The sequence below is a fragment of the Chrysochloris asiatica genome, unplaced genomic scaffold (assembly GCF_000296735.1).
Source record: "Chrysochloris asiatica unplaced genomic scaffold, ChrAsi1.0 scaffold00128, whole genome shotgun sequence".
Lineage (NCBI taxonomy): Eukaryota > Metazoa > Chordata > Mammalia > Afrosoricida > Chrysochloridae > Chrysochloris > Chrysochloris asiatica.
Genome location: NW_006408646.1, coordinates 7100071 through 7113724, shown reverse-complemented (window position 1 = coordinate 7113724; position 13654 = coordinate 7100071). Strand labels below are relative to the sequence as shown.

At 45.7% G+C, this 13654-nt stretch overlaps 1 pseudogene; it reads left to right on the top strand.

The window, feature by feature from the left end:
* Positions 1-3280: 3280 nt before the first annotated feature.
* LOC102831384 lies at positions 3281-3876 on the top strand (annotated as a pseudogene).
* Positions 3877-13654: the final 9778 nt, after the last annotated feature.

Sequence of the window (13654 nt, the reverse complement as noted above, 5' to 3'; positions counted from 1 at the left end):
ATGGAAACGCTGAGACTAGGAGTAAAAAGTGCTTTGTGACCCAAAGACACAGTGCAGCCATAATGGGTTTTCAGTATCATCCTTGGCTGTTTTCCTTGCCTGGGTTTATCCTCTCCCACCCCACCAACCCAACCAGAGTAGCCAGAGCCCTGTCAGAAGAGCCTGGAGGGGCCTCTCCTTGGACTAGACACTAGCCTTGCTGTGGCCTCCTTGTGCTCACCAACAGTCAGGGCCCCGTGCCTGAGCCACCTTATCTCCAGCCTTGAGGACACAGATCGTGCTTTGCTATCAGCTGAGAAGTCCAACCTCAGATGGACAGAGGTGATTGTCTAGGTTTGTGGCACCCTGATAAGACCCCTGCAGCATGTGACCAAGAGCCAGGATGCTCCTTACACCACCTTCCTGCTCTCAGTCCCTACAGCACCCTGCTCCTTAACTCCTTGAAGGATAGACACCCTTGAGGGTGGGCCCTAGAACTCAGTGGGCCCCCACCCCACAGCCTACCTCCTCAGCAATCCTAGGGTGAGCCAGGCCTGGGTCCTAACCACTGTTACATCTCAGCAATGGGTGTGGGTATCTGTTTCCTGATCCAAAACCAAGATTTCTCTTGTCTTTACCCATAGGGCTGAGATCAAATGAGGTGACACAGACACCCATGATGACAGTCATTGGATTTATTTGTTTTCTCAGTCTTTATGCCTCAGCTTAGTTATCTAGTTCTGCTACAACAGAAATGGAATTATAACCACAGGCGTGGTGTTGTTGTTAAGTGCTGTAGAGTTGATTCCGACTCATAGTGAACCTGTATAAGGTATCCAAGGCTGTACATCTCTATGGGATCAGGAAGCCTCATGGAGCAGCTGGTGGGCTGGGACCGCTGCATAAAAAACATTGCTCTTCCTCCATTGTCCAAGCAGATATTTACAATTTTCTTTTAAAGCCTCAGCAGAAGCATACTTAATGTCTACATTTAGCAATACTCTGTTGCTGGCGCCATTTACATTCTCTAAGATGATACTTTATAACTCACCTCACTTCCTTCTGAGCCCTCACTAGAAATGCTTGTGATGTCATAATCCACCAAAAGTCTCTTCAAGGCAATCTGGGCTTTTCCTATTAGGTAATTTAACACTCATCCAGCCTCTATCCATTACTCCATTCCCAAACCACTTCCACATTTTAAGTATCTGTTAGAGCAGCATCCCATTCTCGGTTCCAAACTGTCTTAGTTATCACAGAAACACCATAAGTGGGTAGCTTTAGCAAACATAAATTTATATCACAGTTTTAGAGGCTAGAACTTTGGATTCAGGATGCTGGCTCTAAGAGAAGGCTTTTTCTCTGTGTCAGCTCTGGAGGAAGGAAGGTCCTTATCTCTTCTGAGCTTCTACTTCTGGGTAATTTCCATGTGTCTTGGCATCTTTCTTCTCCCATCTCAGCTTTCTCCCTTGCTTGTTTAATCTCTTTTATATATCTCAAAAGAGATTCACTCAAGACATACCTTTACCAATCCTATCTCATTAACAGGACAAAGGAAACTCATTTCCAGATGGGATTATAACCACAAGCATAGAGGTTTGACATTACAACACGTATTTTGGGGGGATACAACTCAATCCATAGTATGTCCCAGGCCAGAGGGCTTTCTTGGCTTTAATTTTTATGGAAGTAGATTGCAAGGTCTTTCTTTTGTGACACTTCTGGTTGGGTTTGAACTGACAACCTTCAAGTCATAACTGAGCACAAATCATTCACACCATCCAGGTTCCTTATCAAGGCATTGTGAAGTAGAGATGATTTTGGCTTTTTTCCCGTAGTGTGTAGGAGCTCTGGTAGCATAGTGGTTATGAGGTGGGCTGCTAACTTCAAGGTCAGCAGTTCAAAACTGCCAGTGGTTCCATGGGACAAAGTTGAGGCTTTCTGCTCCCGAAAAGATTTACAGCTTCAGAAACTCTAAAGAGGGTCGATACGAGTCAGAACTGACTCCACAGCACATAACCACCACCACCCCATAGTGTGTGTGCATATTTTTCCTTTTCTACATTGTTCCTAGTTCACTTATATAATTTGAAAATAATTCCAAATAAATGCTATTGAAGGAAGAAGTCATTCCATTGTAGTGAACACCCACTGAATTATATAGCCTGTATGTTTTCTCATTTAGATAGTGTTTTGGGGTGTTTTTTTCTTACACTTAAGAAGGTATAAGCCATGAGGGGCCCCTGTGGCTCCCCCTCAGCATTGGACATGGAGCTATATTTCTTTAACCCTCACTGACTTTCCAGCTTTAGTCCCTGGGGAACATCCACTGTAAGCCATTTGGGATCGTCTCTCATTCAACCTTGACATTTCAAAGGTTCTACCTGCTTCCAAGGAATTCTAGTGTGGTGCTGTAGGATAAGCACTGCACTGCTAACCAAAAGGTCGGTGGTTCAAACCCATTCCTTGGAAACCCTATACGGGGTTGTTATGAGTTGAAACCAATTCGACAGCACCTAAAGACGGCTGCTTCCAAAATATGGCTCAAATAACATCTCCTGAGGGCTTCCTGACAGTCCTGTCCTAGACTCTTGTCATTCCTTGGCACTTTGGAAGCTGCCTTGCTCATTAACTACTCTCCTGCTACACTGTAAATTCCTCAACAACAAGGGACTCATCTATATTTGACACCTCTGTCCTCCGAGCACCTGATTTGGTGCTCAGGGAGAAGCCAATGGCAGAAAAAATGAGTTCATGAATGGTGAGTATGGTTCAGATGATGACAGTGGCAGCTGCTCTGTGCTGACCACTGACCTTGAGCCTTTACCTTCTCAGCTTTAAGATCTAACCTGATTATGTCGTGTAACATCCCCACTCTCCACCCACAGCAAGCCAGAGACTAAAACCCAATGTGGTCAAATCAATTTCTACTCAAGGTGATCCTTTGTGTTTCAGACTAGACTGGTACTCTATAGGGTTCTTAATAGCTGTGATGAAAGTAGATCCATCAGGCTTTCTTTTTTTTTTTTTTTTTCTGCTGTACTGTTGGGTGGATTTGAACCTCCAACCTTTTGCTTCTGTCAAGCACAAACTTCTTTCCACATCCAGGGACTTAAAATACACATCTTACAGAAAAGAAAAAAGTCCTTGGGTGGTGAAAAGATTCATGAGTTCAGTTGTTAACCACAGGTTGGAGATTCAAATCCTCCCTAAGGCACCTTGGGAAAAAGACCTTGTGATGTACTTCTGAAAATTCAACCACTTAAAACCTTATGGAGCTCTTTCCAGCCAGTGCTGAGCAATGGGCATCTCCTGGGACAACTGTCACAAGTGCCTCAAGACCAGGAGCAAGAGAAAGCCCTACCACAAGAAGCGGGAGTATGAGCTGGGACGCCTGACCGGCCCCCGCCGCATACACACAGTACGTGTTAGAGGAGGCAACAAGAACTATCTGGCCCTGAGGCTAGATGTGGGGAACTTCTCCTGGGGCTCTGAGTGTTGTACTCGGAAAACAAGGATCATCGATATTGTGTACAATGTATCCAATAATGAGCTGTTCCTCACCAAGACCCTAGTGAAGAACGGCAACATGCTCGTTGACAGCACACCATACCAGTAGTGGTACGAGTCCCACTATGCACTGCCTCTGGGCTGCAAGAAGGGAACGAAATTGACTCCTGAAAAGGAAGAGATATTAAACAAAAAGCGATCAAAGAAAATTCAGAAAAAATATGATGAAAGGAAAAAGAATGCAAAAATCAGCAGTCTTTTGGAGGAGCAGTTCCAGCAGGGCAAGCTTCAAGACCAGGCCAGTATGGCTGAGCAGATGGCTATGTTCTAGAGGGCAAGAAGCTGGAGTTCTAGCTGAGGAAAATCAAGGCCCAGAAAGACAAATAAAGCCTCCTTCCTCCCTCACATCCAACACATGTATTAAAGGTGTTTAGTCTAAAAAACAAAAACCTTATGGAGTGCAGTTCTATTTGGACACATATGGGGTTTCCATGAGTTGGAGTCTACTCCACAGCAACTGGTTTAAAAAATCCAAACCCAGAGAACAAACAAGATGGTGGATCAGGTGTAAATTCAGTAAAGGAGCTCCGCCAACAACAACACAGAATACGCAACCAAGCAGGCTCAGGGGATGGTCCCAGAACTCTGAACCACATATAAAGGAATATTTATAAGGTTGTAAGGCTTACAGCTAGGGGAATTTGTGGCAGAAGCAAGAAATCTATTGCTTTCTAGTCCCGGACGCTCGGCTGCTCCAGGAGCTGACATCTTGGGTGAGACCAAGCAGGGGAAGGATCGGAGCGGCCACAAATGCCTGGCAGAACTGCTGAGATAAAGGTGTGGACATTCTTTTCTTTTGATATCTGTTCATTGGTCCCTTGCTGTCTGCGTACCTCCATTCTGGTGACTATAGGGGTGCCTGAGCTAGTGGGCACCACAGCCCCACCCTCGGAGGGTTCTACTATGCATGCACACAGATCTCCTCGAAATTTAAAGAGATAGTTTCCAATTAAAACCGAACAGCCACAGCTGACCCTGAACTGTTTCCAACTAGCAAAAAGGCCTGAACAGGGATTGTGGAATGGGACAAGCAGACAAAAGAGGAAATAGACCGAACATTAAATCCTAAACGACCAACAGTGGTATCTTGAAACTTCTCAGGAAGAAGAGTGAAAAGGGAAGCCCATTTCCTGATCACATCTACCTGGAGGCATTCAGAAAGCATAAAAAATACTAAAATACATACCTATCTAAGTATTAAGTCCACAGATAACCCCTGAAGATGCCCAAAAAAACAGAAGCAGATGACCATATCTGCACATGTCCAGAAACGAGATAAAGTGACTGAGGCAAATGAGCTGAAAGTAGACCTACACTCCATACTGGAAGATGGGCAGGCTTTGGAAATGCCTGAGAAGGAATTCCTAAAAAAATCCAAACCCATTGCTGTTGAATTGATTCTATTATTGTTGTTGTTGTTGTTAAGTGCCATCGAGTCGGTTCCGACCCATAGCGACCCTGTACAGGGTTTCCGAGGGTGTAAATCCTTACGGGAGTAGAAAGCCTCATCTTTCTCCTGCGGAGCGGCTGGTAGTTTCGAACCGCTGACCTTAAGGTTCACAGCCCAATTCGTAACCACTACGCTACCAGAGCTCCTTATTGTTGTTGTTACATGCTGTCAAGTTGGTTCTGACTCATAGCAACCCTATGCACAAAGGAATGAAGTACTGCCCCATCCTATGCCATCCTTACAATAGGCTCTATGCTTGAGCTCATTATTGAAGTCATTGTGTCAGTCCATCTAATGGAAGGTCTTCGTCTTTCTTTGCTAACTGTCTACCAAGCACGAAAGTACTGGCCCCTCCTGATAACATATCTGAAGGAGCATTATGGTTGTACCTCTAAGACATATTTGTTCATTCATCTGACCGCCTATAAGATATTGAATCAATATTCTTTACCAATATCATAACTTAAATGTATCATTTCTTCTTCAGTTCAGCTTTCACATGCATAGGTGATGATTGAAAATACCATGGCTTGAGTCAGGTACACCTTATTCTTCAAGGTGACATCTTTGCTCTTTAATTCTTTAAAGAAGTCTTTTGCAGCACATTTGCCCAATGCAACGTGTTTGCATTTTTGATCCACAGATGTGGATCCAAGTAAAATGAAATCCCTGGCAGCTTCAGTATTTTCTCAATTTATCACGATACTGCTCATTGGTTCAATTATGAGGATTTTTGTTTTCTTTATGTTTAGATGTAATCCATATAGCCTTTGATCATCAAGTGCTTTAAGTTCTCTTTGCTTTCAGCAAACAAGGTTGTGTGATTTGCATATCACAGGTTGTTAATGTGTCTTTCTCCAATCCTGATACCATGTTCCTCTTCATATAATCCAGTTTCCTGGATTATGTGCTCAGTATACAGATTGAATAAGTATGATGAAAGGATACAAACCTGATGAACATCTTTCCTGATTTTAGACAATGTACTATCTTCTTGTTCTGTTAGAATGACTGCCTCTTGGTCTATGTACAGGTTTCAAATAAGCACAATTAAGAGTTAGGGAATCCCCATTCTTAGCAATTATGAGAGTTAAGGTTATGTGTCAACTTGGCTGAACCATGATTCTAGTGGTTTGGCAGTTTTGATGTAGCCATCCCCCATGATGAGCTCTAAGATGAGTAATCATCTCCATGATATCTGCTATGGGCAGCCAATCAAGGTGGTGGTGGTGGTATGTGCCGTGGGAGTCGGTTCCAACTCATAGCGACCCTGTATAAGGCTTTTGAGGCTGTAAATCTTTAGTAGAAATCCATATATATTGCCTCCAAAATAGATGGATTTTCTGACAAAGCTATCCTGCTTTTTGCTGGATCTGGATCCTGTACTTGGCTCATCATCATCTGACCTATGGTTCTTTGGACTTGAGTTAGTTGTTGCTATCTAACCTGCCAATCTTGAGTTTGCCAGCTCCTGCATCGATGTGAGTCAGGAGAAGCCACCAGCCTGACATCTGAACCACAGAACTGGAACTAGCAAGTCTCTAAAATTATGTGAGCCATTTCCTTGAGATAAAATCTTTCTTTCTAAGTCTCTCTGGTTTTGCTTCTCTAGGGAACTCAACCTAAGGCACCAATGTTACCCATAATTTGTTATGACATGCACAGCCATAGTCAATAAAAACAGGTAAACATATCTCTGCTTTCAGCCATGATCTATCTGACATCAGCAAGAACATTCCTCTTTACACATCCTCTTCTGAATCCAGCTAGAATTCCTTGCATTTCCATGTAGATGTACCATTGCAATTGTTCTTAAATTATTTTTCAGCATAATTTGTGTGTCATATTAGTAATATATTTGACAATTTCAGCTATTCATTGGGTCACCTTTCACTGGAATGGGCCTGGATATGGGTCGTTTCCAGTCAATTGGCCAAGGAGCTTTCTTCCTAATTTCTTGGTGTTGACAAGTGAGTGCTTCCAGTGTCGCAGTCTTCTGACTCATAATGACCCTATATGACAGAGCAGAATTCCATAGGGTTTCCAAGAATGTAATCTTTATGGAAGCAGACAACCGCATCTTTCTCCTATGTAGTGGCTGCTGGGTTTGAATGGTCGACCTTTTGGTTAGCAGATGGGGACTTAACTATTGTACCACCAGAGCTCCTTAGCAACTGGTTACAGAGGAGAAAAGGCAACTGTGAAGTGTGGCCCTGATAATTAACACCAGCAACAACCATATGTCCTAATTGTAGACCAGCCCTGTGGCCCCAGGACAGTGTGCCACCTCCTCCTACCTGGTTTGCCACTGCTATACAGGGGCCTGACACCTGCTAGCCTTCCTTCCCTCCAGGTGCTTGTAAATGCCAAACAAGACAAAGGGCATTTTTGTCAAGTGCAAGCAGTGACACAATGCAGACTACTGAAGCCCAGCCATCTGGGGGGTTAGGAGAATTTAAAACTTCTCTTGCCCATGTGCTCTTTAAGGAGAATAGTGAAAGTAAAAATAATAACTGCTTTAATTCTGTATGGGCGGACGCAGTCCTGGCCAGCCTGCTGTTGGCTCATGTCCCCAAACCCCTACGCCTGCTCCTTTCCTCCTGTTTGCCTGGCCCAGCCCCACTGGCTGTCTTTCCACCCTAGTCAGAGTTCAGCTCCTGCCAGGCAGTGGCCTCCCTGCTCCCACCTCTGCTTACTAGGCTTCTTCCCACGCTCCAATTTTCTGCATAGTGTTGGCCCTGCAGGGCAGCCTTCTTGTGCATTCATCTTGGCTCTAACCAAATAATTAACATTACAATCATGGCACTAAGGGCTGCTCTCCTGTCAGGCCAAAGGCTCCATCAGGGAGGGACTGGCCTGCTTATGGCTATGTCCTTAGAACTAGACACTGGGCAGAGCACACAGGTGGGTCTTACTGACAGATGAAATGAGCAAATAAATGAATGACATTTTATTTTGTTCCGGTCCTCACAAATCTCACCTTACCTGCCCACCCAATCTCTCGGTCCTCACAAATCTCACCTTACCTGCCCACCCAATCTCTCTGGCCCCAGTTGAGAATGCTAATTGTCCCAAAGGGCTAACTTGTCCTGGAATTAGAATGACCTCTGGCATATGGGCTCTGACAGAGTCTGCTGCTTCTCAGTTGTGGGACGTCGGGAAAGTTACTTAGCCTCTCTGCATCTATTATCTGTGTAAAACGGATGGCAGCACCTGTTTCATTGGTGCTGTTGATGAAGAATTACATGAGTGAGAGATTACAATGAGTTAAGTGGCAATGACTGCTGTTTCTGATCATGCCTAACGGGTTCCTCCTCCCAGTTAACATCTTTGTCCTTTCACAGTGCTGGTGGCCAAGATCTGGATTGAGTTGGAGAGAACCAGGAAAGGATTCAAACAACCACGGCTGTGTGACCCGGAGCAATCACTCCATCTCACCTGTTAATCTGATGACTAACCCAGACAACAATTATATGTCCTAATTTGCTACCTCAGAGTGGTATGGGGAAGATCAAATAGAGAAATGAAGGACAACTATTCTCTCTATAAATATTTATCAAGCACCTACTGTTTCCAGGGCTTGGATGGACCAAACAGAAACTAAGACAACAGAAGTCCTGTCTTCCAGGTATTTACAGTCTAGGGAGAAGCCAGACATTAGGGGATTGCAGCAAGGCGTGTAAAACCAAAACCATATCCGTTGTCACTGAGTCAGTTCAGAGTAGAAGTGCCCCTAGGGTTTCCAAGGCTGTAATGAGCTCTGGTAGCGTAGTGGTTACCAATCGGACTGCGAACCTTAAGGTCAGCGGTTTGAAACTACCAGCTGCTCCGCGGGAGAAAGATGAGGCTTTCTACTCCCATAAAGATTTACACCCTTGGAAACCCTGTACAGGGTCGCTATGGGTCGGACCCGACTCAATGGCACTTAACAACAATCTTTACGGAAGCAGGCTGCCACATCTTTCTCTCTTGGAGTGGCTGGTGAGTTCAAACCACAAGGTCTTTCAGTTAGTGACCCAGTGAGCGCTTATCCACTGTGTCATCAGAGATCCTGCAAGCAGGGCTTCCTACCAGTTCATTCTGGTTCTGCTCCCTGCTGAGAATTTGCATTTCCACCCAGATACATATATTGAATCAGAATCTAAATTTCAACAAGATGCCTGGGTGATGCAGATTGACAATGCCCTCCAAACAGAGTGACCACAGTGGGGAGGGTAGCTGACTGTCCTCCCTTTCCACTTCTGGGTAACTTTCTGTTAAACACGCACACGCACACGCACACACACACGCCTTTTTTCCTGAGGGTGAGCTGACTGTCCTCCCTTTCCACTTCTGGGTATCTTTCTGTTAAAAAACACAACACAACACAACACAACACAACACAACACACACACACACACACACACACACACAACACAACACAACACACACACACACACACACACACACACACACACACACACACACCCTTTTTTCCTGAGGGTGAGATACATAAGAATCACCTGGGGATATATAAGGACCACCTGGGGGTCTTCTTAAAATGTAGCTTCTGATTCAGCATGTTGTTGTTGTTGTTATGTGCTGTGGAGTCAGTTCCAACCCATAGTGACCCTGTACAGGGTTTCCGAGGCTGTAAATCTTATGGGAGCAGAAAGCCTCATCTTTCTCCTGTGGAACAGCTGGTAGTTTCAAACTGCTAACCTTGCAGTTCACAGCCACTATGCTACCAGAGCTCCTTCTGATTCAGCATAAGTAGGTAGAAATGCAAAGTCTCAGCAGGGGGTCAATCTGGAATGCATTGTAGGCAGTGGAAGCCCTGCCTACAAGGTGGGCAAGTGCCCTGTAAATGATTAATCATGTTGTTGTGAGGCAAACAGATCAACCCAAAGGTAGACCATCAACAGGCATTCCTTCTCTGCCTTCTTCCATGATGGGAGCTGCCATCTTCCTCCAGTCTCAGCACCTCTGAGTCGTTTGTTACGAAACATGAAGGAAAGATTATGAGGAGTAGGATTGTAAGGATTGTTGTGGCTGGGCATGACTAACGGGGTTCCTCCTCCCAGTTAACATCTTTGTCTTTTCACAGCGGTGGTGGCCAAAGTCTGGATAGGATAGGAGACCTGGGAAGGGGCTCTGCATAGGGCTGATTTAAGGATTGAGTGAGTTCAAGCGTAGGAAGGGCTGAGCGCAGAGCCGGCACTGCTAAGCCATCACCAGACTGTAGTGATTGCCATGTGGCCTCCTTGTTGCCTCCCACACCCTTTTGGGAGCAGGGTTGAGTAGCCCTTCAAACAGAGACAGGGAGGAGGGTCGAGACTTCTGTTACACACACCCACCTCATACACCGCTAAAAAAGGTTCAAAAAGAACTAGTCCAAACGATTACTAATACTTTTCCCCCCATTATTATGGGGGGGGGGAGGGGAAATTACTATGAGGACATTCACCAATTTTCTTTTATTTTTATATTTTGTTTGGATTACGTTTGCAAACAGGAAAAAAAAATCAAGTTTAAGATAACAAGGAAAAGACGGCGATGAATGAATGAATGAATGAATGAATGAGCGTGTGCACGCATGCGTGGATGGATAGCCCCGGTCTTAATCGAGAATCGACTCTCACACAGGTTGGCGGGCGCCGAGTGAATCAGCCCTGTGTCTTCTCAGCGGAGAACAGGGTCAGGCCTGGCTTGTCAGGGCGCCCGGCCACTGACCCGTAGCCAGGGCAGCCTCGGCGGGGTGCACAATGAAGAGACTCAGCCATGGAGCCAAGGGTTGTGACTCACATGTCGTCGAGGCCGGCAGGGCCCCCCGCGCTTGGCCCCCTTGCCCCGCTTTCAACCTGGGCAGCGAGCTGTGCTGATTCCCGGCACCCTTCTGATATCCGCTGCTCACCAGACCCTGGGACCAACTCAATCCGCCGCCGGTGAGTAAGGAGGCCCGGACAATCCCTTCTTTCATAAACTCCGCTGCTGACTGACTAATCGTCCCAGTCACGCTTGGCCCTTCCACCTTCCACCCAAAACCAATCCTTGACCTGGAGCCTGCCAGCCCTGCGGGATTTGAGAGCAACTGCTGTCCTCAGCTCCGCCCTTTCCCACTGCTTCCCCACCACGAAGATCACACTCCCTGCCCCTGCCTTGGGACCACTTTCTGCAGCCAACTCTAAGCCCTTCCCTTTGGGTATTGTCAAGTATGTCGTTCAACTCATAATCAAATGATGCTGAGGGGCGTCTTGTACACCCGCTCCCACTCACCCCTGGTCCTCTTCTATTAGAAGGGAAGGTGGGCCCACAAAGACAGGACTCTAATAAGGCCACATGCAGAGGCCTGTAGATGGTGTGGTGAAGTCAGACCTGGGTCCGAATTCTGACTTTGACACCCGTGGACAGGTGACTTAACTTCTCGGAACCTCCATTTCTACATCTTTAAAACAAAAAGGAGGACAGGATACTGATATAAAGGGGGACAGCTAATCATTCACAAAAGGGCAAATATTGTATAAGACCATCATTCTAAAGAGTCAAGAAAAGGTTTTCATATTAAAAGAAACATTCTTTGATATATATCAGGGCTAGTAGGCGAGAGGAAGAGGATACATTACTAACTAGAGGGCAGACACATATTAACTTGGGTGAAAGGGAAGGAAAAAAAAAAGAGGGTGAGGTGGGGAGGGACCAAGTGAAACTGTGATGGTGGACACATGAGATTAAACAAACATTTGTTAAAATCTATAGAACTGTACCACACAAAGAATAAACCTCAATGTAAACTATGGATTTTAATATAATAGACCAATACCAGCTCATCAATTATACTAAATGTAATATGCTAATAGGAGAAATTGAATGCAGGGGCAGGGACATATGGAAACATTCTGTACTTTCTAGAGGCCCTGGGTGGTGCAGACAGTCAACGTGCTCAGCTGCTAACTGAAAATGTTGAGCGCTCCCAGAGGTGCCTCAGATGAAAGACCGGGTGATCTGCTATTGAAAAAAATCAGCCACAAAAACTCTATGGAGCACAGTTCTACATGAGTCAGAATTGACTTGCTAGCAACTGGTTGGCTTCCTAAAAGCATTTACTGTGGGCTCAGTCCCAACAGAGAGACTCAGAAAATGGGTTGAGATGCTTTGGAGACACCTGGTCTCTGCTCTCACCTTTGTCCCGGCCCAGGACAGTGAGGGCCACAGGGGGAAGAGTCCATCTCCTCCGATACCAAAGCCCTCATGGTGGCCAGGATTCCCCAGCTGATCTCTGGTTTTCAGATTAACAACAGGAGGGCAGATGGCACTCTGCGTGATGCCATGTAAGTGTGATGACATACTCCTGGGGGAGCCTGGTAACAGGAGATGGGAAAAAACATCTGTCTCATTCTGGATAGGATCTCCCTTTCCTTTTCTTGTGGGGTGGGGAGAAGCAGGGACATGGCTTAATGAAGATGGTATTGAAATGACGTGGCGTGAACCAGGAAGCAGCTTAGAAAACTGGGAAAGGAGCGGATCTGGGAGGGCCTCAGGTCCAGTCCCAGCAGGACCCTAACGATCCTGTGTGACCTTGGATGTCATAGCCACTCAGGATGACAGGCCCCATACCTATGGAAGAGGAGAGGTGGGAGGCCTTGTCTCAGGCCCTCTCCAGCCTTACAGTTCTATAACTCTCTATCCATCTCTTTAAAGATGCAAAGCAGAGATGCTGAGCTAGAACAGATGTGGCAGATAAAGCCAAGATAATCAGTCCAGTGGTTTTTCTCTCTCCAATGCCCTGCGTCACTGCATTCTGGCATTTGCTCATTGTAATAGACAATCAAGGCAACATCTGTGGGTCTGAACTTCCAGAAGACAGGCTGATCAAACAGTTTTTACCCGCAGCCCTTCCTCCTTCCACAACAACTTGGGGGAGGGTGTGTGTGTAAAGTGGACCTTCTGAACCCACCTGGCTCCAGGCACACTCCTGGCACAGAGCCTTCCCAAAATATGGTTTCTTCCATAGTCAGCCCATCCCCCAAAGAAATATTTACTGTGAGTCACTCCAGTGCCTGGCACACGTACTGAAAGGATTCTATGTGGTCCTGACATATGAGATAGCTTGGCTTTGGGCTCTGAGAGGCTAGCATGGAGGGAGTGAGAGAGACACAAAATAGAAAGAGAAGAGATCCAATAACCTCAGGAAACAGTGGGGAAGGGAAGTTCCCAGGATGTCAGAGCAGCAGATCCCTCCTGCCCTGTAGAAAGTTGAAGGTGGGAACACTGAGGCATGCTTAGCAGTTGTTGTTATTAAGTGCCGTTGAGTCAATTCTGACCCATTGCGACCCTGTATAGGGTTTCCAAGGAGCAGCTGGTGAGCTTGAACCACCAACTTTGCAGTTCAAACGGCTTTGCAGTCTGGCGCACTAACCACACCAGGATGCTTAGCAGTAAGGTGGTATATTTATATAGCACACCTCTCTAAGGGTTAGATTTAATTATTTTTGAAGATTGTAATAAAAAAAATGTGTATCTCTCCACAACTGCAAGGTTGAACAATAAGGTCACTGGGTTAAAATCACCAGTTGCTCCTTGGAAACACTCTACTAGGGTCACTAGGAGTTGGAGCTGACTTTACTGCACTCAACATGAACAACTACCTCCTTTGCCATGAGACCAAAAGAACTGGAT